The sequence below is a fragment of the Ahaetulla prasina genome, chromosome 1 (genome assembly GCF_028640845.1).
Source record: "Ahaetulla prasina isolate Xishuangbanna chromosome 1, ASM2864084v1, whole genome shotgun sequence".
NCBI lineage: Eukaryota > Metazoa > Chordata > Lepidosauria > Squamata > Colubridae > Ahaetulla > Ahaetulla prasina.
Genome location: NC_080539.1, coordinates 313,711,061 through 313,734,217, shown reverse-complemented (window position 1 = coordinate 313,734,217; position 23,157 = coordinate 313,711,061).

Genomic DNA, 23,157 nt, shown 5'->3' with positions numbered 1-23,157 from the left:
GAGTTTTGTCCAAAACAGTCTCTTAGGTTTTGAAGCCATGATGTTCTTCTGCCTGGGACTCGTTTGCCTTCAATCTTAAATCAAGCCTAGAAAAGTTAAATAACACATTACTGGTACATATAACTGATGATGAAGATTGAGAGCTTCATTGACATCAAAATCAGTAGATAAACATTCAGATTATTTGTGTTGTTGTTGTTGTTCCTATTTAAAAATCCTACCTATGTGAAGCCACATATACCAGTGTGTTTGTTTTTGGAAAGCCAATCAAAGTTTACAAATACGAAGCAGACTCGTTAATACAATGGGCCACAAGGAAGAAATTTACAATTGTGCTTTTGTGCTTTTCAGGTTGTAGTAACATGAGAACATCTCAAAGTGTGATGCCCCATCACCTCATGATTGCCAGGGCTCTGACAAGTCATAACATCATGGGTTTACAATAAATCGACGTCTGCAATAAATATGAAGTTTCCCTTGAGACCACTCATGGCAAGAATAATATTGGACAGAATTGTTGCATTATGCTTGCCTGTTTCTTGTGTTCCTGATCCTCAGGCTTAACCTGACAATGGCTACAATATATTGATATATTGACCATCAATTGTGTTGTAAATGTTGCACCTTGATGAATGTATCTTTTATGTACACTGAGAGCATATGCACCAAGACAAATTCCTTGTGTGTCCAATCACACTTGGCCAATAAAAAATTCTATTCTATTCTATTCTACGATCTTCCTTCTTGCCCATGACCTTCTTATTTAGACTGCTCATTAGAACATTTGACTTTCAGTTTGACACTGAATAGAAGACAGGAATGTGATTTCTTCCTTAAGAAGCAATTACAAAAGTAATTATAAGTGGTTTATCACTAGTCTGTTTATATTCAGCTGAGCTGTGTTTGCTTGTGAAACTCAAAATCATTAGACCATGCTGCCCTTGGTAATCAAGTCCTTGCTGTTAAGCCTGGAGTGCTTCTGCCTCCCTCTAGTGATCTGCTAAGTGCCCAGGTCCACTTCCCTAACCACAGACAAATCTGCCTTGCTGATGTCAACAGAACAAGAAATGCCTGGCAAGAAATATGTTTTATTTCCATTATTAAGCGTACATGCATGTTATTCCTTTTCAGAACAAGCAACATTATGCAGAGGCAAGAAAGGGAAGTAATAAACAATTAATTAAAGATATATTAGAAAAGGGAAAGGAAATACGGCTAAAGTAGGCACTAGGAGCTCTTAATTACACTCACATAAGCATTCCTATAATCCTTGCAATCTGATACAAAAATATACTGATATAAACTGCACTGCCTAGATAGCAGATCTTGTTCTACCTTGGTGTCGAGATGTAGTCCCTGCAATTTTAAAATGGGAAAATGCAAAAGCAGCAATTGTGGATTCCCTTGGCTGTTTCCCCTCTTTTGCACATCCAGGGCCACTGCCAGGCAGGAAAATCACCATCAATCATAGTCCTTAAAATATTGTGGCCCAATCTCTTAAGGAAAGTTGGTAATTATTTTTTTTGCGGGAGGGGGGAGGATAGGGATGGAAGCTTTAGCCACTTTTCACATGGTTGGAGTTGGTTTCTGGATTTGAGCGCTCTTCCAAAATTTCTCTGGATCTGCTTGTTGAAAGGTGTGGCTATACCACATTCTTGTATTCATTGCTTGCAACAGACCACATGATTTCTATAAACTTGCTACTAGCATTCTCCATCTAATTTACCATATTAAGTGAATGCAATACGTAGCAGGGCAAATGTAGACATTTGGAACTGGTTTTTAGAAGAAAGTTGTGAAACCTGTGTAAAATGATATACAAAAACATTTAAATGGATAACTAACAATAATCCTATTATTTAATGTAAAGTAGGTTGTTGACAGTTGAGAAAACAAATAGAAGGGAAAGGGAGAAAGTTTTACTGGATAGCCTTCTATGTATGTATGTAAGTAAGCATGTATGCATGCATATAAGTGTGTTTTTCAAATTATATAGCTGACCATTTCAAATTCATGACTTTGGCTAACAAGAGTTCAATATGTTTTTTTTAAAAAACCCATAAACTAATTTTCAGAAATAATCTTGAATTCACTGCAAATTATATGGATATTCAGTCAATAACAGAGCTTTCCCTTTATCTAAAATTACATATTTGCATCCCCAGCCAGCAAACCTCTAATATGATTACAGGCATTCCTTTTATATTTCACCGTAAATAAATTAGAAAACCAAAAGGACATCACACATCCCTGTCTTATGTCCTAATCCACATTGAGCTATCAGCTAAGTGTTCTATTTATTCTCATGCATTCTTTATTTCCTTCCAATACCACATTTAACCAATTTTCAACACTATAGTACTCAAAATGTTCCATTGTTCATCTATTTGCTTTATCAGAAGCTTTTTTCTAGATCTGCAAACATTCAGTAATTTCTTTTTCTCAGATCCATTTATTTCTCTGCGACCTGATGAAGAGCAAAAAATATCTGATCCCACCTCTCTACCCATGCATAAAACCACAGTAGACTTTACCAGGTAGTCTTTATTGTCAACTCTTGTACTCTTTCAGTTAGGATTTTGGCAAAGCCTATCCCAGGCACATTTAGCAAAATAATCCCTCTCTAGAGATATCCACTCTTGTTACCTTTTGCTTTGTGTATGAGAACAATCATAGCATTCTTACGATTGTATAGTACAAACAAAGTCTTTACTCACATGTCAAATAAGTTGCACAACTATTCCATAAGCAAACTATTTTAATAGTTCTACATCTGCACTGTCTATACCCACAGCTCTATCATTTTTCAACATTATTTTAACATGTATGCGTTCATTTTCTTTTTTTTTTTTCCTTGGGCACATATTTTAAAATCCCAATTTTCAACTATATCTCTCATCCCCATACAATTTTTTTTTAATTCTCCTGGCAGCATCCTCTCAATTAAGTTTCATCCAAAATAAATTCATCATTTCTAGTTTTAATTCTATTCTCAATGCTAAAGGTCCTTTTTTATCCCTCTTCGTCTATTTCTGAAACATTTTTCTTTATTTCTATCAAAATCATTCTGCATACTTGTTCTTGGTCATAACCATGCTGTGCTTTCTTTGACTACATGTTTAGCAAGTATATTTTTCTCTATATACACTTTCTTTCACTTTGCTAGTCCAAGAAGCATCATTTTTCATGCTTCCCATTAATTTAACTCTACATGCTTGTGAAAACTCTTTTCATTCTATTCGAAATAGCTTTCTAGTCCTCTTTCTTTATATCCATTTTCTATTCCTTCTATTGGGAGGTTAATTTGTCTTCAAGAACGTTTTCATTTTGTGGTGCTTTCTCTTCCCGCAGTCTATCCACTTCTAATTCTCTATGCTGCTTTGTCTTTCTTCTATGTCCATTTTCTTCCATGGGCCCTTTTTTCTCCATTTTACCACACTTGACACTTTTAAAAAAAGGAATGTTCCACAGCCAGAACTTTTCATTATTTTTGTATCCTTCATTAATTACTGTAACTCAATTTTTTCATCATAATCAATTAAACCAATTATGGTTTTTGATATTTAGTTATTTAGTTATGTAATCATTTTTCAATTTCTATAGCTACCCAACACAATCAAGTGACTTTGGATTGCTTACAATTATATAATTATAAAACAATTAAAATGATAAAATAGTAAAAACTTATATATATATATATATATATATATATATATATATATATATATATATATATATATATATATATATTATATATATATATAATTTATTTATTTATTTTCTGAGATTTTCGCGGGTGTTTGTATGTAGGTCTTTGGTTATTCGGGTTTTCTCCCACGTAAAATTGGGAGTGTCTTGACGACGTTTCGACAAAGTCTCATACGTCATCTTCAGGCTTCAGCTTTGTGCTTCTGGGATCACATTGCTCCCAGAAGCACGAAGCTGAAGCCTGAAGATGACGAATGAGACTTCATCGAAACATCGCCAAGACACTTCCAATTTTACGCGGAGAAAACCCTATATATATATATATATATATATATATATATATATATATATATATATATATATATATATATATATATATATAATATTGATTTCTTTCCCATGTATGACTGTATTAATAGGATTATGTTTAAGTCACATATTTATAGCATGCTTCTTTCCAAACAGATATTCCCCACTCACCATACCTGCTTCTGTTGTTCCAAACAGCGCAAACATTTTTTTTTTCATATTCTCTCATCCCAACCCCATTCATTATTCATGTCTCCTGACAGAATTCTCCTCTCCCATCTTTTATACCATGCTACTTCTTTGTGTAGGAAATTTATATGGCTCAGCAACTCAGATGATTGCAATTCCAGGTGGCACACAATCAGCAAACAATAAACAGCAACAAACTTGCACCAATGGACAAGAACCTTGTGGAGTATGAAATTCTATATTTATACATCCAGAATACTGAAATACTTACAATGAGCAGCAGCAATTAATTGACTCAATTATCATGCTGTTGCACAATGTGCAGTGACACACAGTTCATAGAAAATGTGATGGATAGATTTAAGAAGAATTGGTAAACATACTAAGGAAGATCTTATCAGGGTTGAATTTGAAAGAGATGTGGGTTCTGCAGTTTAGTCATTTCTTCAGCTAAATTACAGAGCATGGAGTGGAAAACTCAACTTTGGGAACTATGGGCTGATAGTGAAGCTGGCTCTGTTTCACATACCTTTCTGGGAGGCATCAATCCAGCCACAAAGAGTGCAAGCAAAGGCAATCATCGGGAACAGAGATATCAAGGTGGCTGGGGAAGTCATCAGAGTGTGGGTTCATACAATGGTATTGTTAGGTTGGGTGATGAAGAGATTGGAAACAGGCTTCAGACAACAGCTCTTTATTGAACAACTATCTACAATTCAGCAGCTTGCCTCTCTGATAGCTTGTCCTTATACAGGGAGCTGTCAGGGGATTCAACCAATCACTTTTGAGTATTTTTCCCGCTCAAACTGAAACCTTTTAGGCTGTCAGTATCTAACAGGTATCAGCCTCTTTGAGGAGGGGAATTGTCCAGTGGTGAAATCTAAATTTTTTTACTACCGGTTCTGTGGGTGTGGCTTGGTGGGCGTGGCAGGGGAAGGATACTGCAAAATGTCCATTCCCATCCCACTCTGGGGTCAAAATTTTCGCTACCTGTTCTCCAAACTGCTCAAAAATTCTGCTACCAGTTCTCCAGAACCTGTCAGAACCTGCTGGATTTCACTCCTGGAATTGTCCCTCTGGTCTTAAGGAAGGAAGGCCATATGAAAATGTTCCCCTCTTGAAAGGCAATTGTTGGACCTTTCCACCCTGAACAATTATCAACTTTTTCAAATCTTCCCTGGGAAAGTTCATAGAGAGATGGTTGGATAAGAGCTACAGAGGATCTTGGAGCAGGAAGAAGGGAAATTGATTGTTTAGACCTGTTTCAGACCAGGGTACAGTATGGAGGCAGCACGGTTTACACATTGATCTTTAGCATATGGTAGTATCCTTGTGCTCCTTGATTTCTTAGTAGCTTTTAAAACTACTTAACCATGGTATCCTTCTGGACCTGCTGCAGGGGTTAGTAATGTGGGTTTTGCAATGGTTCACCTGCTTTCTCAGAGGTGGATTCCAGTCAGAGCTATCAGATTGGAGAAATAGAACCTGTGGCCCCTCACATGTGGTTCCTTTGGGATTCAATGCTCACATATACTTCTTCTGTTTAATATCTGCATACCATGGAGTGAGGTTTGGATGCATCCATTATGGATTTGATAGCAATAGCATTTAGCGATACCGCTTAAACTTATATACCAGTTCATAGTGTTTTACAACTCTTTCTAAGCAATTTACAGAGTCAGCACATTGCCCCCAACAATCTGGGCCCTCATTTTATTGACCTTGGAAGGATGGAAGGCTGAGTCAATCCTGAGTCGGTCAGGATCAAACTGCTGGCAGTTGGTAGAATTAGTTTGCAATACTGCATTCTAACCACTGCACCCTTGATATCATCAGTCCATGGATGAGATCCAATTGTACATCCTAATCCTGGCTGTACAGGTGATACAGAAATGGCTGAAGTAAGGAGCACAACACTGAGGAGAAAAATCAAGCTTTATTGAAACAATTGTTGGATGTCTGCTTTACAAGAAAAAGAGAAACCAAACAATGGGAAAGCAAATATTTTATAGAAGGTGAGGCCTGCAGGGCAAAAAAAAAATGCTATGGATCTGATTTGCTGGCCAGTTTGGGGAAGCTAAGTAGGTCCTTGTATCTTTACCTGGAATTATGTTTATCGTTAATCAAAGTAGTTCTTTCAGGAGGACAGCAGGCCAGGAAATGTTGGAGGTAAAAATGATGGAATGTTGAGGTCGTCATCTGATGGCAAATAGAACACTGGAGTTTCTCTATGTTGCGATTCCCTGTAAGGCCTGTACTTACCGGGGAAATGGTGAGCTGGTGGGGAGGCTTCCATTCTTTGATCTGGATGGGCTTGCAGGGGAGCTTTATCTGGGGTCAGGAAGGGTCAATTTGGGTCTGATAGGATTAGGCAGACAATGCTTTTACTCTCAAAGAGCTGCCTGCTGGGAGGAAATCCTTAGAATGGAACTAAAATGTTCAGGATTTTTTCCCCTATTTTTTGCTGACTTGTCTGCCAGCTTCCCCAGAAAGTCAATGAGAAAGGCAGCAAGGAAGGTTACAAGTGGAAAGTCAATTGGGAAGTTGGCAGGGAGGATTACAAGCAGTGGGGTTGGAGGGGAGTTGAAAAACTTTGATCAACACCAGTTTGGTTATAGAAACAATAGGTCAGCAGAAGATGCCATCTCCACTGCTTTACATACTGCATTGAGACACCTCGAGAAATCTGGGAACTATGTCAGAATACTTTTTAATAGACTATAGCTCGGCCTTTAATACCATCTTACCAGGCATTCTCATTGAAAAGCTGACTGACTTGAATTTCCCTCCCCTCATTTTTGACTGGGTCAAAGACTTACTGACAGACTGCCCACAAACAGTAAGGGTTGGGTATCTGACATCTTCCACCCTGAAGTTCAGCACAGACTCTCCTCAGGTCTGCATGCTCAGCCACTTCCTGTACTCGCTGTATACATATGACTGCATACCGTCAAATCTATCTAACACCATAATAAAGTTTGCAGACAACATAATGGGGTTGGGGCTTATAACCTGAGGGGACAAATCAGCATACAGGGAAGAAGTCCAGAAGGCATTCATATGGTGTTCAAAAAACAAGTTACATCTAAATACTAGCAAGGCAAAGGAGATGGTGCTAGATTTCCAGAAGCACAGAGAGGAACCTGCCCGACTGTAGATCAAAGGGGGCTGTGTGTGGAGAGGGTTTCCACTTTTAAATTCTTGAGAGTGCTCATTAGTCAAGACCTCACCTGAAAAAACAAATACGTCCCTGGTGGTTAGTAAGGCTCAACAGAGACTTCATTTCCTTAGAGTCCTGCGGAAAAATCAGGTGGAACAATGGCTGATGACTTCTTTCTATTGGTCTACAATAGCAAGTGTCCTCACATACTGTAAAAAAGTATGGTATGCTGGTCTAACAACTGCGGACAGGAAGGCACTACAGAGAGTGATCAATTCAGCACAAGAAACCATCGGTTGCCTTCTAATACCACTAGATGACATAGACAGGTCTCGCGGTTTTAGCAGAGTAAGAGAGATATTTAGGGATGATTCAGTGTTTCTTTTCACTTCTATCATCGGGCACAAGACATCGAAGCATAGCCAGCTGGACAAACAGGTTTAAAAACAGCTTGTACCCATGACTCTTAAACACAGTTTCTTAAACACAATCACTTCACACACATACGGAAACATAGGACTAGTCTTTTTTTCCCAATTACTTGTATAGGGATTATTCCAGGGGTGAAATGCTCCCGGTTTGGACCGGACCGGCCGATCCAGTAGCGATAGCAGGGGATGGCTTGGTGAACCAGTAGCAAAAATCCCTGTCCCCTCCCCTCCGCCCATGCCCAACTGAGCCACACGATCATCAGAGCCTTTTTTTTTTACTTTTAAAAGCATTTTGTTACAACCTATTTGGCCAATAGGGAAATAGATAGTAAACCGGTTCAGATTTCACCACTGGATTATTCTCTATACTATTTATGTTGTTTTGTATTTTCTGTTATGGATTGTACCAGATAGGCTAAACCTATTTTGTTGTATATATGTATACAATGACAATAAAGGCTATACTATATTATACTATAATTGTTATATTTTCACTTTTGAGGCTGGGGCCCAACTTGAGGGAGATTCTTTCTGGATTCACAACTACTGATGAGCAGAAAGCAGCTGTGACCAGAAAAGACTTTGCATAGGTTCATCTTGTGAAACAGTTACAACCTTTCCTCAGCTGGGAAGCCCTTCAAAGTATTACTCACACCCTCGCCTTGGCACTGACTATTGCAATGCACTTTACTTTGGTTGCCATCCAGAAGCTACATCTGGTTTAACATATAGCAATGCAATCAGCCCGACATTGGTTACCAGTTGGCTTTCAAGTACAATTCAAGGTGCTGGTCAACACCTATAAAGCACTTCATGGCATACAGCCTGGTTATCTGCATGAATGCAATAGTTTCTGTCACCTATAACATTCAGACAAAGTGGATGTGCTCCTGATCTCCTCAGTTAAATGTCATTTTATGGATTCAAGGAAGTACACGTTCTCTGTTACAGTCTCTACCATCTGGAATAACATCCCCCAAGAAATATGTATGGTGCCCACTGTTTTAATGTTCTGAAAGGTTCTTAAGAGCTGGCTTTGTTCCCAGGCCTGGACTTAATGTGTCAATGAAGCTCCTGTTTGTTTGTTGCCGTGGTTGTTGTTGTTCTTGGTGTTTGTCCTTGTTATTTACCTATTATGCCTGCCATCATCATCATCAATTTGACCTGACCATAGGAGAGTTTCACTACTGTGTGTTCTGGAGCAGAATTTGTATAATGCTATTTTTATAGAAGACTGAAATGATGCAACACTGAAATTATGGAACTAGCTCCATGTCCAGCTTCAACATAGAGGAATATTGATGTTTCCACTATCTCCATATTGGCAAATTCCCTTTCAGAAAAAGATAACATTCTGCAGTCGGTCTATTTTAGTTCTTTACATATGTATATAGGATAGTGCACTCCAGCCTAATCCATATACTGGACCAGTTGGAGATGCAGTGTGATCACAGATCTTTCCATTCTCCTCTGCCACTTACGTAGCATTTACAAAAGGAAAGAGAAAGACTTTGTGCATATGTGTATGTGGAAAAAGCAGACATTAACACAAGTAGAGAGAATGCAGGAGTTGGCACACACTGGGCAAGTTTGAATCAAACAGTACTCTTAGCAACACTAGCTGTCCAAATATAAAATAGGAAAGAGAGTGGGAGGAGAAGCCCTGCTGGCTGGTGACATGCTGAAGAGAGATGACAGCAAAGCTGAGGAGCAAACCAACTGCTTTGCCTATCACAGTTGACAAACACACAAATCAGGACAATACCATTGAGCAGACACAATGGAGGCATGATGCAGATTGGCAATGAGGACAGCAAAAATTATGCTGCCGTTATTTTCTATCTAAAAGGTTAGATAGCATTTTACTTCAATTGTAAAGAAAGGCCCAAGAATACTGGGTGAAGCTCACATCCCATAATAAGAAACCAAGAAGAATCTGCAGAGTTTTTCCCCCCTCTCTGCCCACCTCAGCCTCCTTACTCATCTTATTTCATGTTGCTGTTTGTAGTCTATGGTGAAACCAGCTTCATTATTTGTGCAAACAAAAAGATATGTACCTCTTTGTTGGACTTCTTTTTGAGTTTCATTCAACACTTCCCACCTTGATTAATTCCACATTGCCAGGCAAACAAGGTTGTCTGTCTTGGGTTCATGCCCCTTTACTTAGAAAGGTGATTCTTGTTTATTTAGATGAAGCTTGCAAACTGGTAATTATCAACAAAAGATCCCAATGTGACTTAGGATGTTTCTCCTTGCTCTAGTAGAAGTCAAGGGAAAGAAGGGCTGTTTTGACGTCCAAACAAGAGGCCTGGTCCTCTTTTCCCTACTGACCTTCCACTCTTTAATAGAGACCCAAATAAATGATCTGTCTCTATTCCAGTTCTTTAGAGTGTTCAGAAAGTATTCCTTTTAGGCTTGGAACATGGGTTTGCCAAAGTGTGGGAAGTAGATCCTAAATGACCGTTTGGACTATCTAAGTTTACAAGGAAAGAGGAACAAATAGCTAAAACACCTTTCCATAGACTCCAATCTTCCAAGATAGATTAGATTTAGGTCCTCCTTCCAATCCAAAGCCAAAACAACTCTTTGATGCAAATTAGAGGTGCTGTAACTATTCATGACTGAAGGATTTTTAAGTTGAGGAATACTGGCATAAGCTACTCAACTCTTCTGTATCATGGTGAATTAATCTTAAAGTTGAAACAGTTTATAGTCAGTCAACTCCAATCCCTTCTCACCATCATAATTCAAAACAAGAGTTCCAACCTAAATTTGAAACCTTCAATGTGGAAGAGTCTGACTTACTACTCTTTCTTCCAACCACACTAAGTAGCAACAGCTAGTGCAATTACAGTGGTATGTATGTTTAAAGCAGTTCACTATATTTCCTGGAAGTCACTCCCAAATAAATATGGAGAGAGACTACCACCATTGTAACTGAAGCAGTATTCCTAGGCACATTAACTTCAGAATGGTATAGCAGCTGAAGAGTTAGATTGGCGCTGGGGATGCTCAGGTTTTAGTCCATAGACAACCATGAAAACTCCCTGGAGAAATCAATCAATCAAGCTCTATCTATCTATCTATCTATCTATCTATCTATCTATCTATCTATCTATCTATCTTGCCTTGGGATGCTGCTTTCAACAGTCCCTTCAACAGTCCCTATTATGTGGAAAGAAATAAGTGACTCTAGATGATATTTAGGGTATTTATTTCTTTATGTGTTTTTATGTATATTCTTGCAAAACAAATAAAATATTCTTAAAGGTAGTCCAGTCAGTGGAAATTGAATTAATCTGTTTAAACAAACAAATATAACATAGTTACTTACACCACTACTGTATATATCTGAGATAAATAATAAGGGTTCCTCCCACCAAAAAGCAACACACTTTTTAAGATGGGAGGGCCATCATAAATTCACTGAGAATGAAAAAAAATGAAGGCAAATGAATTTGTCATTATTATTTGCCACTGCCATTTTTAAGATGGGCTGTGGGTTGGCTTAAAATGCATGTCATTTTTTCCAGCAATTCTCCCAGCAATACAGGGTCAGTTTCTAGCAAGGTGCACTTGTTTACTAAGAATGAAAGCCTATTAAAGTCAGTGGGGAAAAAAGGATAAAACAAAAGCCAGAAGCCCTTTGCAAAGAAAACCTTTCTCTTGCTGACTGTTTTGTGTCTCTTAGCTAAGGAAGTACATTCCACTATAGTCAGGAAGACGTGCAATGGGACCGTCCACAACACAGCAATGCAGGGAGATACTTCCCCCCATATGCTAAGAATGCAACATTAAACCTATTGCGAGTAATAAAAAAAAAACCTGTCACAACTGAAGTGTTAAGGGAGAAGTTCAGTTAATGTATATATTCTCCAATTTCCATATTTCAAAACCCATTAAGCTACAAGCCCTTCGATTTAAGTAGAAGTAAATTACTTCTCATTTCAGAGAAGATAAGTCTATCCATGACTATTAAGGAAACAGTTCTATGGGCAGAATAGTGAGAAAGATGAGCACAAAAGCTTTGTTGTGGACTAGCTGGAAGGAGGGGCATATATAAAAAAGTTTGAAAAAGTCAAGACAGTGGGCACAATTGCAAGATCCTAAGCCCACCCCTTTTGGGGTGCTTCATGAAGCCTTTGAAAATCAAACCCAACAATTTATTAGGAAATGAAATCAACCTAGAGATGCTAAATTTGTATTTATATGGGCTGCGTGAATCTAAGTGAGCTTTTTAGTAGCTGTCCTCAGTTATTGGCTTGCCTTATATTCTGATTGCAATAACTGATCATGTCTATCTCTCAAACTATTCACTAAGTCTGCATTACTATTACTATTAATCTTCTCATCATGCCTATCACCCATCTCCTCCCACTTAATACTATATGACTGTAACTTGTTGCTGTATCCTTACAATTTATATTGATTCTTTCCTAGTGTGATTTGATTGCTTATTTGTACCCTATGACTATCATTAAGTGTTGTACATTATGATTCTTAATGAATGTACCTTTTCTTTTTATGTACACTGAGAGCATATGCACCGAAGTCAAATTCCTTGTGTGTCTAATCACTCTTGGCCAATAAAGAATTCTATCTATCTATCTATCTATCTATCTATCTATCTATCTATCTATCTATCTATCTATCTATCTATTTATCTATCTATCAATGCATTGTCTACATATTTGTCTATGTGTGATGACACTTTGGATATCAGTTGCATAATAGTATCTCCTTTCCTCTCTTCCTTAAAACAGTCATTTTTTTTCAAATAAGCCTGGAAAAATGTGCCACTGCTTTAAAAAGCCAACTCATTAAAGTCAACACACTTCTTAAAAGAGTAGCACTATTTTATTTTGTGTGTTTTTCCAGGCTCATGAGAAAACTGAAAAAGAGAAGCCATTTTAATGAATAAAAGAATGGGGCCGTGGTTGCTTTTCAGCTTGCATAAGGTCCAATTCTTTTTTTTTTTTAATGTCCAGAGTTCTAATATCCGCTGGGCCTTGTAGAAAGTGTTCCTTTCACAATGCCAGCATCCTCTCTGTGCATTTTAGCCTGGTTTGAGAACAAATTGCTTTATTTTGATTTAGGCCATTTCCTTACTTGCTTTTTACATTCACATCAAAATTCTCAAGCGATCCTATCATTTAGCCTCGATTCACAATGCTGGCCTTGTCTTGTTCCCGGCCAACACTTTTAAAAGACTTAAAACTGATCAACTGCTGGAAAATAAAGACTTTTTCCCCCTTGAAAGGCCAGAGTAAGTAAACTTTGCTTCATTTTCACTCTTCTTTTAGGGGGAGTTATGTTCATGTGACAAATCCTGCCTTGATCCATCATTAATAGAAACCCAGGTGCTCTGTATCTTATTATATGAACTGGCAAATACACATCATGGCTGGTATCTTCTCTTATGATCACCATCAAAAGATATCATACATTCTTCTCCCTATCCCAAATGTAAAGAAAAGGCAAGACACCCTATTATTACCAGTGTGTACAAATATATGCACACATGTGTGAATATATGTGTGCACCTTCAACATCTTGATTCTTGGCAATTTATGGCAACCCTGGACAAGTCTCTGCAGTTATCTTGACAAGATTTAAGAAGTGGCTTGCCATTCCCTGCTTCTCAGGGCTGAGAGAGAATGGCTACCCAGTTGGCTTTGTGACTAAGGTAGGAGTAGAACCTGGTTTCTGGTGGGGTACCTTAACCACTACACCAAACTGGCTCTTATTACTATCACTGCAAATCATCATATTAATCCTGCAAGAACCAATGGAACTTTGTCCTTTTTTATCCTAATCAGTGACCAGCTCTAAACTATAATGTTAAAAGTAGCCATTTTCAACATTTTCACAGGCAAAATATCACCCTCCATTGCTCTTAAGCCAACCTAAAATTTCCTGCCCCAATTAGCCATTTCTAGTCTACCTCTCTCAGTCCCGGGAAGTGGGTAATGCAGCCAATAACTGATGCTACTCTTACTTGGTACTTCAGGACAAAACCACCACTTATTTCCCCTGACTATTGGAAGGCAAAATGTTTTCCTAACATGGGGTGTGTGTTTGGGTGGGCACTTGCAAATTCAGCTACCTCCTCCATTACTCAGATAACAGGTTTCAAGTTCAGAAGTGTTCCATGCCTTTGACTATAAGCTGAGCTATTTCTGAACACAGATTTAGCTTTTCTGAAAGTGCACTAAGGACTGTGTCCAAAGATAGCCCAGCTGAACAGACACAGAAGGAATAGAGCAGTCAAGAACAAGTAAACTCAGTCCTCAGCTAGCATTACAAAGGAATGACAGTGCTGGCAACAAGTTCAAGTCGCAAATGGCAGCAACCAGAAATAAATAGCCCATAGACGGCCATGCCTACTTCAGTCTAAGTAGGCAAAATGATACTGCCTCCTCCTCCTCTTCCTGTAATAAAAACAGTAAACATTATGGCTATGTGAAACCCTTTGTTGACAGAAGCAGAAAATTTGTAAGGTATCTGAAGGTGACAGAATCAAAAAACACCAGCCCTATTTCCTGGTTTCAATCAACCAGCACAAGCATAGCACATTTTTTTAATGATCACTAAACCTTTGTTTATATAGAAATCTGTAAATGTTATGAGAAGTAATTCAACATTACATGCACTCCCTCTCTCCCTCTCTCTCTCTCTCTCTCTCTCTCTCTCTCTCTCTCTCTCTCTCCCAACAACCATACCAACAACCAATAGGAGAAGATATACCCATGGCTGCCTCTGGTGGCTCAACGGACTAAGTCTGTCTGTTATTAACACAGCTGCTTGCAATTACTGCAAGTTCAAGTCCCACCAGGCCCAAGGTTGACTCAGCCTTCCATCCTTTATAAGGTAGGTAAAATGAGGACCCAGATTGTTGGGGGCAATTAAGTTGACTTTGTATACAAATGGATGAAGACTATTGCTTAACACATTGTAAGCTGCCCTGAGTCTTCGGAGAAGGGCGGGATATAAATTCAAATATTTTAAAAAAGTGCTTTATCCCAGATTAGCAACCATATATAACCAATGAAGTATGTTAGATTGTGCCCATGGCAAAAATCATAACAGGGAGAATAGCAAAAACACTGTTTGGAACCTAGACTTGGAACCCAGAAGTTACCTCAGCTGCCAGCTGCAGATGAGGTGAAAGCAGTAGCATGAGGATATACCATATATATATATATATATTTGAGCCACAATTGAAGGAAGATGAAGACCAGTGCAACATTTCGCAGCATCAGCCAGCCACTTCTGTGTAGGCATATTAGCAATGCATAGAGGTTTTATATCACTCTACCACTGAGTTGGTAAGATGCAAGGAAATGGCCTAAATAGATAAGTACCGTAAATGTTCTTAAATTATTGTACTGGTTTTCTATTGGAATCATTTGGGACAATCATTTTGTAACAGTTTCTTTAAGGGATTGGAGTGTTTTTTGTATGGAAGATGAAGCTGTGAGTCCTCATGAACCTTTAAAGCAGCTCTTTTAAGACTTGTGGACTTCAACTCCCAGAGTCCCTCAGCCAGAAAAGCTGGCTGAGGAACTCTGGGAGTTGAAGTCCACAAGTCTTAAAGGGACCAAGGTTGGAGACCCCTGCTTTAAAGAACCCTTGCAGAAGATTTAATCCCAGGAAAATGTGACTAGAATTTGCAACTTTAGAATCAGAGACGGAAATGTGTTGTATAAATCAAATCCATCATCAAGGAAGAATGACCAAAGATGGGGATGGAAGGAACGTACAGAGGTATTTCCTGTAACATCCCAAAGCTTTTTAAAAAAAATAAAAATAAATGAATGAGACACACGGAATCAGTAACTGGAAGCTTGATCTAGAGATGCAGCTGCTGGCTGGATTTATTGTCTCCTCTTTCTAAAATGGCTCTCCCAAGAGATCAAGAAGGCAACTGAGCTGGTTTAGAGATTTTTCTTACAGCAAAATGAGATAATATATTTCTGGAGTGCAAGAATAGTTTGTGACACTTGGTGTTACAGATGGAGAAAGGAATTTGAGTGCTGAAGGTTTCTGATCTAACCACTGCTATGCTAATTTAACACCAACAAAGAGATGATTTATTTTATCACCACCACAATGGTTAAATGGTATGTTAACATACTATAAAAAGAAAACTGTGTTCAGATCAAATAGTCAAAGGAGTTTTCATTTATTCCCACCTTCTGCTTCCAGGGTGAATAGGAGCATGAGGAAACACCTGAATGAAATTTTTCTTTTCTTTTCTACCTAAAACCTATTTCCCCCCCCCCTACTTGGGAATCCACTCCCACCTTTTCTCTTCCTATCTTGTGCGTGAACAGGTAAGTGAAAGTATGATTCTGGAAGCAAATCCAAAGTTGTTTAAATTGTGGATCCATCCGTCTGAACGTTCTACCCCAAGACCTTTGTTCAAAAGAAGAGCACTTAGTCCGCTTAGTTGATACCACCAAGGGGAAATGGCACAGCTAAGTAATGTAAAATATTATCTTGTGAATCTTCCTTTCCTGTGGACAGATCTGGATTCTTGTCCTGAAGCCCTAGTCTGGCAGCTTCTGTGGAACATGGTCTTGCAAGCTGTCAGATCAATAGGGGACTTGAGTGCCATTGTAGACATGAGAACAATGGACTGAGGGAACACACACACCCTTTCAGATGGCAAGATGTCTGACTACCCTAACTTCCACCTATGGGACATGAGCTCTGCCATGTCCTCCTGTTTCTTCTGACCAATGGAACATTGGGCTTCTGACCCGAAGTTCTGCCTGGATGAATGAAGCAAGCAGACACTCCAGAAGCTTGTCTGAAGTGACCTCCAGTGTGAACTGAAAAAAGGCAGCCAAGAATGGTTGGCTCGTGTAAGAGTAGATGATGAGGCTCTGTGGAAAATAAGAAATTTGAACGAATAGAATAGTGGCCATAGATCTCCTGCCGGCTGTTCTAGGCAGAGGGTTTCAGGGATAGTTTCTGAGTAACAGACAAATAACTTAGTCCATTTTTGGCCCACATCTCCTCTGACTCCTTGGTCTGTTCAGTCACAAAATGTACTCAACATTCGTTAGCCACTGTTCCTCTGTAACCTTAACAATGTGCACAGAAAAAGACACACCATCCAAAGGCCAAACTATTATTTCATTTACACTGTTTCAGATTCTTCCACCCTATCCCCAAAGCCAACAGTGTTCCCTTGCGTGTGTGGCTCTTAGCTCAATCTCCCACCCGTTTCAAGCCACTTTTCTCTGAAGGATTTTTTTTCCCCCTCCACTGTAGGGACCCATGTGGCCATCTCAGGTTGTGGGTCTCTGCACCGCAGCATTGGTGCTCCATCCTTCGAATTATCTGAAAGAAGCAAAAAGGAAAGGTTGGTAATCCATGCACATGACTTTCCTCTGCATCTGCTTTGGAAGAACAAGTAAGTGTGTGTGTGTGTGTGTGTGTGTTTGTGTGTGTGTGTGTGTGTGTGCACGTGCACGCATGCGTGCAAGGGAGGGGAGGGGAGGGGAGGGTGAAGGGGACCTGCTTGGTCCCACAAATGAAAACATGATGTGTAACCATCATAACAACAGCAATAAGAGCAGCAGCAGCAGCAGCAACAGATAAAAAAAAAATCTCAAGGAAAAGAGACACCACCCAGGGATCTGTCAGCAAATTCGCACCCCCAGTCTTCCGTATTCTGTTCTTCTCCCTCAGATGTCTTGACTTCACTTATTTAAAGGTTTTCGGGCCACCACTGAGGACTTCATTTTTCCAGTTCAGGAAAGGCGAGGGTAGATTGCACATACTTAGCTGGGAGCCCATAAGCGAGGAGATCAAAGCAGATTTCAACTCATACATGCTCAGAACATCTTGTGCGGAATCTGAGTAGCAGTGGGAGGAAACCAATAAACGAGCCAACTGCTGGGTTTGAATCCAAAATCCATAGCTGGCAATGCTTTTATTGGAATCAACCAAAGGGGCACTGAAGAATAGTCCAAAAGGTGAAACTCAGGCAACTTTTTAGGGGAAACCTCTGTCCACACACCTTATATTCTAGTCCACCAACAACTAAGGAAGCCCCCTGGTTATCTCTGGGCCAATCTTTCTCTCTCAGTCCAACCAAGTTCACAGGACAGTTGCTATAGGGAGAAATTGGAGGAGGAAGTACTGTTTGTGCTTGCCTTGAATTTTTAAATGAAAGAGAGGACAAATTGCTAGACAAATATTCTTCCCCGGTGAAGAATTCTGGATAATGCACAAGCTTGCATAATTTTTGTCTTTCTCAGTTTTTAAGGTAGGTCTAAGGACGAATTTTGGTTTTTCTTTCTTCCTCAGAAAGTCTCCATTTTTCCTAAGACAAAGTTGAGCCATTTGGACAGGACCTTAAAACCATCTTTCCAAGTGCATCTACAAATTCCTGGAGAGCTTTTAAAAAGTGGCAGACACAGCATTCAATCCGCCTTCCTCCACTCCTATTTTTTATGGTCCTGTGAACAGTGTTAATGAAGCTCCGTTTAATAGTCTTGCGCCCTGTTGGTCTTTGTGAGAAATCACTTTTTTTTTTTTCATTTCTAGCCGGTTCAAACTGAAGGTGGTTTAAGTCTCAGCCAGCAAAATACCTGTTTTATTGCTGCTGAAGCATCACAGAAATTTGAAATCCTATACTTACCCAGCCAAAGTAAGTGCAATGTGGCACTTTTGGGGAAAGAAGCATCTAGACATTTGTGCTGGGAGAATTACTTCCTTGTCCTCGCATTGCGATGCTAAACACAGATGATTTTTCACCGCCTGTTCAAGAAATAGTTTGTTTGTTTTTTAGATTGATCTTCAGTGGGGTTTGAAGATTATTAAAACTTCACCTGATCAAACCTTTTTTTAGCATTACTTTTTTAAATAAAAGTAACTTTTGGCCAATGGAATCTTTGCTGTGGGAAATACAGAATTTGTAAATATGTGGTACCCTATTTATTTGAAGTACCTCTGTTACACATACCCTTTACATACTGCTGAGATACTCAGGCATTGATAAAATGTAGATCCAAAGGAGCCTGCCTCCCCTCTCTCTCCCCCCACCCCCATATAAATTTTATTAGAAGTTTTTCAAATGAATGATTTCTCAAAGGTACAATTAGGACCACAGTACTACCTACTACTGCTCCAGAAAACATCAGAAAAAATTATCATGTGTTCTTTTCATTATAAAAAGCTCCATTTCATTCATAAAGTAATAGATATTCATAGATATTCATTCATAAAGTAATAGATATTCAGGTAAAACCTGAATATCTATGGAGATTCTCAGTCATCCAGGTCACGGTTGTCACAAAGGTACTTTTTCAAGGAGGAAAAAGTCCAGTTGCCTCTTGAAAAAGCACCTTTGGGATAAAATCTGAATAGTTATCGCCTGCCTTTGGGGTAGCAGCCATTCTCCCTCTGTCTTGCCTTAGGCTGGAAGAGGGAAAGAGCGAACCCCTGTCTACAATCTTGCCAAAACAAAACTAAATAAACCAACCTGGAGCAGTTTATGAAGGCCGCTCCCCCCAAAATACATCAAGACTGGGTCCAAAACACTCCTCTCCCTCCCCCCCTCTCTCTCACACACACAAATATTCCATTGAATTGGGCAGAGGAGAACAGTCTTAGTTTTGACCAGTAAATATTGGGTTCGGGTTTCCAATACATTCATCCACCCACACAGCGCTCGGGACCGAAACGTGCCCGCCCGCAGAATTTTAGCTGAGTTCTGTGTTCTATTTCAATAGGGATCGATTGGGCAAAACGTCCCCCCTCCCGGCAGTGCCTCGTTCTGTTCCAAAAAGAGATGCCGAGATCGCATTACCTTGCCTTGCAAGGCAGTTTGCAAACCGGGCGCGCCGTGTTTTGTTCTTTCTTTCTTTCTTTCTTTCTTTCTTTCTTTCTTTCTTTCTTTCTTTCTTTCTTTCTTTCTCTCTCTCTCTCTCTCTCTCTCTCTCTCTCTCACACACACACACACACACACACACACACACACACACACACACTGTGGGCGCACATACCGACAGACTAAATTAATCCAGCGCTCGCACGTTCAATGTGTAAACCTTGGTAAATCATCAATCGTGGCACGAAACATTTTCAATCCATGAAAGGAAAGTTTATGGAATGGGAGGACAGGGACCGATTTATCGGTTACTGACCAGAGTTTGGGAATGTGCCGCCGGCTGCTGGCTCCACTCGCTTGGCATGGCCTGGCCGCCCTAGGAAAGGCGGTGGCTCTAAGATTTGGGGGACAGGGTCACAGGTGGACAAGTGGGGGCCGGGGACAAGCCATAAGTGGGTTTTTTTTTCTGTTAAGGGAGTGGGGGCACTTGAAAATATTCTTGTCTTTAAATGCCGAAATTCTATTTTCCTTCTCATCCGTGTTTTTTTCTTCCTTTCGAGGATTTTAAAATCCTATTTCAGAAGTGTCTACCAACACATAGGCTTAGAATGAATAGGGATCGCACTGAATAGCATGGAGGAAACCTGAAAAATGCTTTTTAACTAAATACAAATTCTCTTTGGAAGGAATAAAGTTTGGAGCCTGTATTTCTGCAAAGGAAAACTCCAGCCATATCTATCACGATTTAGGCATCCCGCTTAGGGACACATCTGGCGCATTGGGTGGAGATGGGTAGAATTTGGTTCCCTAAAATATGTATATTGAATGACTTCCGACTTCCACCAGATTGACTACGTTTTGGAAACTAGACCCAAAGATGTCTACTAAGCTTGCTTGTCAACCAGCCCAAAGTAGTCAAAAATGGCCCTCACCCACCCAACGTAAAGGGGGATTCTTTCATGACCCAAGGCGCCACATGTCAGGAAGGAGGACTGCTCTCTCCCATTATGCCTTGGGTAAAAGGAAACGGGGTTGCGGTGGAGCAGAAATACAACCTGGAGTAGTGGCTGTAATCCACCATTAGATTAGAGATCGAGGTGCGCTCCCCCCACGCCCAGGCCAGGGAAATTCTCTGGCAATCCCCGGAAGCACCCCAGAAGTGTGGTTTTGCTGGGGAGGGAGAGCGGGAGGAGGAAAAGTAAACCTGATAAAAGGCTGGTTTGTTTGGTTGTGTTGCGTCTTTTGATAGGGTACAACAGTCTGGACTCGCCGTTTTGTTTTGCAGCGCACCAAACGCCCTGCTTTTCCCTTAACACGACCTCAGCTAAAATACATTGGCAGTCAACTAAAATGAATGCCCTCTTGAGAGCTGGCAAGGAACTCGGGAACGGTTGGAGGCCTGGTACACTGCTGTCGATGGCCTCGCTGCCTTATTTTATCCCACGGGCTTGAGGGTGAAGTGTTGGGCGGTAAGGAGACGGCTCTGCCAACAAGGCTGGAGACCTAAAGCCACCTCTTTCCGACAGCCCAAGCTTTCCTTTCCCCCTCCCCCTTTCCAGTTCCCCCGGAAAGCCGCACATTTTTATACCTTTTGGGGGAAATGGGGAAGTGGTGGCAGGGGACAACCCTTCGCTTTCTTTTTCAAACTTTTCCTCCTTTTCTCCCCCCCCTCCCCCAATCTTCTGAAATCAAGACTTTCGGCGTGATGGCCAAGAACATTTTGTGCTTAGAAGCCAATTAGGGATATCTACCATCTTTGGTCCCTTTAACGACAACAACAACAAAAAAAGACACTACCCACCCATGATGTTAAAGAGAATCCTGACACAACGTGCCATTCAGCCCACATGTAGGAGAACTGTTATAGCCCCTTATTAAGGGTGGATAAAATAAAAAGATTTGGGCGTCGGTGGGGGGAGAAATATAATTTTAAGTTCGGGATCCCCTGCCCACCCCCACCCCCAAATCTGGAAGTTGTCTTGTTTGGTAGGTTTTTCCAGACACTTTTGGGTTTGCTATTGTAGCCATGAAGTCACATTTGATATACTGATGAGGCTAGATCTCTAATATGGATAAGGCTCATTTGGATCCTGGTATCAGGGACTAATGAGCAGCCCATCATAGGCAAAGTTACCACCATCATCTTCACTCTTACCCTCACCGTCTTTTTATATTTGTTTCATCTCCATCTACCAGAAAACGTTGGGTTCAATGCATGGTACTTTTTTCTTCCACATTTTATCGAGTAAGGGCTGGAATATGATGAATGACCCTGATTCACCCACCATTCCCTCCAGACATAAGAAGGGATTCCCTTTCAGAGTCCCCCTGACAGATTATTTTATAATCCACACATTTGGGAAGTGGTCCTGGTTATGTCCATGAACCCCAGTTGTATATTGCCTGTTCTGGACTGAGGATTTCATTTGGGATTAGGAACTTATTTCTGTCTTATTTTCTACCTTTCCTGTAAATCATTGCTGATGATGGCGCTGAGATGATGATGATAGAAAATGGGAGCAAAGAATATTTCTTTTCCACCCCACATCTTTTACACATCAGTAGACCTGAGAAACCATTCTTCTTTTCTTTTGCCAATTGAAAATTCTCGCAAAGCTTCCTAACTAGTGAATAAAGTAAAATGCCCCACTCTGGGCTATTCAAAAACAACAGATAAAACTTGAAGAGATACTAGGAATGCTGTGTGATCTCAAGGCTATTTTCCTATCAGCTTTTTTCTTATTTAAGAAAATTACCGTTTTAAATGCATTTCCTTGGTTCTGGGGGGGAGTTCTCTTTTAAAGGACTTTTAAATGTTGAGGTTTTTTTTTACTTTATATTTTCATCTTCACGATTTCAAAAAAAAAAAAAGCCAGCTAGTTCAATTATTGATTTAGATTGGGGGGGGGTCGGAGGGAGAGGATCAAGGAGTAGCACAAACACTGCAAGTTCAATTTTACCTCTACTATTTAATCTCCTTTCCAAAAACAAGAAATCTGGGAAAAGTGCAAAGAATATTCTCTGCTGGAAAGTAGAACATGAAACAAACGCTTCCAAAATAACAGCACAATTCTATTCGGCTGTGAGACCCACTCCTTTCACGACAGCGTCTTAAATTATCTCCCAGTCTTCTTCATATACAAAACTTAGCTGGGTGATATTTTGTTTTCCATAACTAACAGATTTATATTTCTGGCAACAGATGGAAACAATTTTGATTTTTAACTGCTGAACCTGAGAACAGGAGACGACTTACAGGTTGTTTTTTTTCTTCTTTACAGAAAAGGGAGGGGGAGCTTGAGGGGAGGCAGGAGATCCTGGCTGCAACCTGACATCACTTCTGCCCTTGATAAGGCTGAACTGTTTGTCGGCAGATTTTTTAAACATCCATCTAAGACTGCAACTTGATAAAGACCTGAGCTAAACACTAGCCACATTTTTCCTTCCCCCTCCCATCTGTCTCTCTCTCTTCCCCCCACCCCATTTTAAATTCTCTTCGCTGATAAAAAGTT